This window comes from Oryctolagus cuniculus, chromosome 7 (genome assembly GCF_051225735.1).
Source record: "Oryctolagus cuniculus isolate XC-2025 breed Fujian yellow rabbit chromosome 7, ASM5122573v1, whole genome shotgun sequence".
In the NCBI taxonomy this organism is placed as follows: Eukaryota; Metazoa; Chordata; class Mammalia; order Lagomorpha; family Leporidae; genus Oryctolagus; species Oryctolagus cuniculus.
Genome location: NC_142873.1, coordinates 67,041,090 through 67,047,249, shown reverse-complemented (window position 1 = coordinate 67,047,249; position 6,160 = coordinate 67,041,090). Strand labels below are relative to the sequence as shown.

At 38.8% G+C, this 6,160-nt stretch overlaps 1 pseudogene; it reads left to right on the top strand.

Moving 5' to 3' along the window:
- Nucleotides 1–244: 244 nt before the first annotated feature.
- On the top strand, nucleotides 245–5,413 carry LOC149125600 (UPF0235 protein C15orf40 homolog pseudogene; annotated as a pseudogene).
- The last annotated feature ends 747 nt before the right edge of the window (nucleotides 5,414–6,160 follow it).

The following is a 6,160-nucleotide window of genomic DNA, read 5'->3' as shown; positions in this document are numbered from 1 at the left end:
CTTCTTAAATTTGTCCAAGATCGTATCACTGTGGTCCAGTTAATGGTGGTCCGACAACAATATGCCACTCTTCAAGAACCTGGTTATGCTGCTCTTTAAGCACCAGATTGGGAACCCTGTACATCCACCCACGGCCACTGCCAAGATGTAGAGGTATAATACATCATACCCTGAGTTGCTGAGGTGGTAGCCAATGATGGGTAAGATCTCCTGGGGCAGCCCTTAACAGCTGGAGTAGTAGTCAATGACGGGTAAGATCCCCAGAGGGGGACAACCTAAGACAGACGTGCTCCCTAAAGGGCTGATCCCAGTCAGAGGGGACAACCTAAGACAGGCACACTCTCCACTCAGTTCCTCTTTCTTTCTTTAATATAAAACAAAATGGGGGAAATATTGGGCACTGCCTAAAATCTCCATTGTAATATGGCGCCTGGAGGATGTTCGAGGGGTGTGTCTGCAGCTGCTGCAGTTAAGCTACAGAAGATCAGCCCACCTGCAAGGATAGGTCCGATTTAGTTCCAGACACGTGCACAGTGCATGATCCCTAGACTTTGCTTAAGGTGCCCCTGTGCATGGTCCACCCATGCCTTCATGACCTTTTCTCTGATTGGCTCCCCTACTGTGCATGTCTTTCGTAAGCTTTATAAGCCTGTACACTTCCTCAATAAAGTGGTTCCTGCTTCGACAAAACTCACGGGTGCTTGCGGTGTGTTCATCACCTGTCGACCTTACCTCTCCCATTCGCCTTGTTGGGGAGTGCTTGTACTGTCCCTGCTGGTCAGGGGCCAGCCTTAGGCTTAAGACCTCAACACAGCTCCTTGATGTGACATAGTTCATACACAGTCACTGTGGCTTTTTGGGGAGTGAACCAGTAGATAGAAGATCTTTCTGTCTCTCCTTTCTGTAACTCTGCCTTTCAAATAAATAAATAAATATTTCATAAAAATAACTACACACTTTGATTAAAAAAAAAAAAAGCTTTGGGGCCAGTGCTGTGGCATAGAGGGTAAATCCGTGGCCTGCATGCCAGCATCAGGTATGGGCACCGTTTCAAATCCCAGCTGCTTTTCTTCTGATCCAGCTCTCTGCTATGGCCTGAGAAAGCACTGAAAGATGGCCCAAGTCACTGGGCCCCTGCACCCATGTGGGAGATCGAGAAGAAGCTCCTGCCTCCTAGCTTCAAATTGGCACAGCTCTGGTTGTTGTGCCAGCTGGGGAGTGAGCCAGTGAATGAAAGACATCTTCCTCTCTCTCCCTCTCTGCCTCTCTGTAATCCTGCCTTTCAAATAATTTTTTTTAAAAAAAGCTTCACAAACTGTAAATAACTATAAACTCTGATTAAAAAAACTCCATATAGTGTTGTGTTTGTTTACCTTTTAAAAAGTAGATATTTTAAATGTGTCCACATTTATTCTTTTAAATCCTCTGGATATGACATTAAACAAAGACAAAAACAAAAACAAAATGAAACAAGTGTAGAGAAAATGTAAACAAAAGCAGTAATTATCCACAGTGATAAGTACTGTGAGAAAAGTTAGGAAGGGTACAATCTGGTATACTGTAGGATAGTTGTGATTTTATATGCTTGATTGGAAACTTCTCTCTACTATATTTGTTTTCAAGATATAAACAGAACAGAAGTTGGGAAAACATTAAGAGAGAATGAGGGCAGATTATGTAGATCCCTGAAAGCGATTGTTATAAATGGTTTTTATTAAGACTGAGAGGGAAAGCCATGGTACAGATGGGGGCATTAATAAGGTTTGGTGGCCAGAAAAAATGAAGGCTCTTATGCAGAGGATTTTCTTTTTCCTTGAAGTTTTTAACTGAGAACTGGTTTGATACAACTCAAGCAAGATCATCATCTGGGGATAAAATTTGGGTAGAGGTAAGAAGTAAGGGGATAAGGTATAAAATACACATTTTAAAGCACAGATTTATGAAAAACTGAATCATGTTACGTCAATTGACCATTTGAACTTTATGGTTCTGAAATCAAGGGGAGCCAGTGAACAGTTTGTGTGTGTGTGTGTGTGTGAACATGTACACACGTATGTGTGCACATACCCAATTGGGATATATTTGTAACAGTTGTGACATTTTCTTACATGATAGAAATGGCATAATAGAAAAATATAATATTTTTATTGTATTTGAGTTCAGAATGTTTGAGCCCTAGGTCAGGTTTCATTACCAGTTTTTTCTTTTTTTAAATATTTTACTTTCATTTATCTGAAACTATAGATTTTTGCCAGGTAGCTCCTAATAGAATACAAGATGGGATTAAAAAAAGAACTAGGACAAACCAGCAAAATGCCATAGAGTGAATAGATTGGAAGTCTCATTGAGATGAATAAATGGCTTGAGTGAGAGCACCAAAGTAGACCATCTTTCAGGTTTTTAGGAATGTGCAGTTATAGGTGAGTTAATGGTAAATGGACTAATGGCAAGAATGAGAGACTGTTGTAGGCAAATGGAATACCCTGCTGGGTTTCAGAGCACGACACAGGAATAGTACTCATTTAGATATGAGTGTGGGCAACTCTCTCCATAAGGAAAGAATGGTGGCTGCCCTTATCAATGTTTGGACCATTCCTTTATTGGGTAGGTGATTGTATGCTAATTGAGTGTGCAAGTGGGGTGGAGTTTAGGCAGGCCTTCAGTGCAAATGGTGATCCATAGGAAGCTTCCATGGCATATCCACATGCAGTTGCAGCATACACGTAATCATCATGGTATCTCAGGCATGGAGCAAGTTAGCCTTAGGTACATGATGGGGAGATGGATGTGCTAAACCTGCAGCCATGTTGGATCAGCATGAAGGGGGTAAGTTGTTTTTTTTTTTTTTTTTTTTTTTTTAGTTCATGTTACAGCATCATGATCTTCCAAGAGCTGTTAAGCTGGCAAATATCTGGAAAGTGGAAATGGAGAGATTAGTCCTAGAACCTTTGATTTCAAACACACTTTCCTCCAGCTCTCAGAGTCAGAAATCTGGGATCATGAAGCTATTGCAAATATAGCTGTGACTATAACCATGTCTACCCCATGAAACTTAATGCTTACACACAGAAATCTGAAGTATAGCTTCTGTCTCTGTTAAACTATTCTTAAACTCTTAGACATATAAAACTGGGCACAGAAATATTGCTGCATTAAAACTTACTGTCCAGGGGAAAATAAAGAGCATACAGATAACTTCCTATCTCATTAGCCATCAAATTTCATAAAAAGTATAACTTAGTGGCAAAATCTAATTTGAATCTGCGAATCTGCCTAAAAGAGAATCTGCAAGATGGGAAAATATAGTAGAATGAGTGGAAGAGTAGGTTAGTAGTCAATTGATCACATTCATGGCAAAGATGTTATATTTTGCCTGCAATATAACTGATTATATTATAGAAGGGGGAAAATTGAGATTGACATGATGTGTTATAAAAATGAAAAGAAAATGCTTGCAGTTTGGGAGTGTTTCTTAGAAAAGTTAAGTCCTAACTGAATCATGAGTGAAGAGTAAAACTAAGCAAAATGGGTTTGGCTAGGTATGGAAAGCACTTCAGAAAGCAGGAACAGAAAAGATGTAAAACAGCAAGGTGCAGGTAACCTATCAAAACAAACTGGATACTAGGTGACAGAGGTGAGGCTGGAGAGGAACACATCCAATTTGAGAATGACTCCTACATTCTGCAAAAGAGCTTGTGCTGAATGTTGTACGTAATGGAGAGCCACCAAAGGCCTTAATACCTGAAGTAATGAAATCTGATCTAGACCTGATAGACCAGATTGACTATGGTAGGCAAACAGGATTAAATGTGAATGGTAGGAGTCCAGAGGAAGAGAGGGAGGTTGGTATATGCTAGCACTTTTCCATATGAGACACTGTGAGTGCTTAAAGTATCACCTTTTATATATAGTCTCTACAAAATATGGCAATGTATATAAAATTGGCTTATTTTGTTTCAATTATGTGTATAATTTTTCTCCTCAACAGAGTATAAAATTCTCTTGAAATCAAACAATTCTTATTAAATATTTTGTGTTCAGGAATTAGCAGAGTGACTTATACATTGTAATCTCAGCAGTTAATCAGAATGATAAATTTAAATATTTCAAAGAAAGTGCTTTTCAAAGCTGTATCAAATATGGAATTCATGGTCTAACAATGTAATATTTCTTTCTTCAGCAAAACTCTGAATGGTGAAAAAAGAAATGACTGAATCATCACAACTCAGCTTTTAAGAGGTGATGTTGAAAATAATTACCATAAATTCATGCATTTTAATATGACTACGTATTATCTCAGATTATTTTCTAAGAAAGGGTTCAAACTAATATGTGGGCTTACTTTACTCAAGATTCTCTGAATGGTTCTGTCCTGATTCATGCTGTGCCCTGAAGCAAATAATATGAGCTCTGCTTTATTATTCCTAACCTGCAAATTTAAGGCAATAATTTTTCTCCTTTTTCCACCATAGGGAGATATTGAAAATTAATGAACTACTTGTTATATAATGCTTGAACTTTCTACACTGAAATGGAAAACCATATAACTAGAAAATATTCTTGTTATATTGTAGTGTCAATAAATGTATTTAACTGGTGTATTGAAAAGTTACTGCTGTAATTGATTTTTTTTTTTAAAGAATGTCCTGGTCATTTCAAAAAGGATGTCATCACCTGGCTTCATAGCAAAGAAGATAAATGAATGGGACACATGTTGCTAGGATTTAAAAAGCAGCTGTGAAAACTGACAGAGGTTGGATGAAGATAGATGGTTAGAAGATAAATGGTAATAACCCAAGATAAAAAATAAAGAGGCACACTCCTTAGAACATCCTTATCTTGTCTTACGACACTATGGAAGCTTAGTTTCAAAATATTTGTTCATTAATATCTTTCTTTTATATCGATTCAAAATGATTTTATTCAATTTATAAGCATATCCTCGGCTTTCTGGAGCCCGCCTGGGCGAAGATGCTGGGGCTCGGCCTTGGCTGAGGGGACCTGCGCCAGGCCTTGGCAATGCTCGGCTCCATTGCGGCTCCAGGATGCACAGGAAAGCGGGTAGAAGCCAGAGCAAGGACCCAGAGACACCGCTTTGTCCCTCCGGTCCTGTGGTTGCTGATCCTAAAGGCTGAGTCACCACAGCCATCCACGCGGAGCCTGGCGCCAAACAGAACGCTCTAACAGATTTGACAGCTGAAGCCGGAACTGTAGCCATCGCAGCGCCTGGGTCGGGAGGAGAGGCTAATGCAGAGCTCTGTCCCTGTCTTTCCAAGGTTTTAGAGCGCAGAAGAGTGACCACGTGGTTTTAGATAAGGGTGCTGAATCTCGGGAGAAGGTGGTGAAGCTCTTGGACTCCACAACTCCAGAAGGAATCTTGGGAAAATTAAAACAGGAAGCTGAAGAAAGGTAAAAGCAAGAAATGAAAAAGTCATCCGTGAGAAATTTACTGCTAAGGATGAACAGGCTACTAAACAGGAAAACATGTTTAAAAACACAGCAGAATGTGGGGGAAATGTGTTTGTGTATATATTTAAATATAAATAAGACTCAGAAAAAGTAGGGAGTCTTCAAATTACTATACATTGAATACAGGTTCAAAAATCCTCCAAACAACCTGGAATAAGTTACTCTGATTTCATGGCATTAGCAAATAACAGCGGAAAAATGTTCCAGAGGACCCAATTTTACTCCGTTCATCCTATGATGGGGCTTTAGATACCCACAAGTGACTGATTCTAGGTTGCAGCATGCAAGATGGCACTGGAGTCCTGATCCTCCACTCCTGGTTGAAAGCAGTTACTCTGGTGGCACACTAAAATGATATCTCCATAGCAAGTCTGGAATCCTGGGGACTGCCTTCTAGTCCAGTTTACCAGTGACAGGAAAACCAGTCACACTGACTGAAAAAAAAAAAAAACCCACAGAAAATAATTATTAAATTTGGCTTTTGAATAAAGAATTCTATAAATCTTTGAATGGATAGAAGTATTCAGAAACGAAGAGTACCACAAGAAACTAAACTTCACTTGATAAATTAATAATTAAATTATTTTAAAACAATTTTATTTAATAAATAAAATTTTTAGAATAAGTGTAAATATATAAATATAATACAACCTAAAGACAGATACCTTAAACACTACATTTGAATTAGACA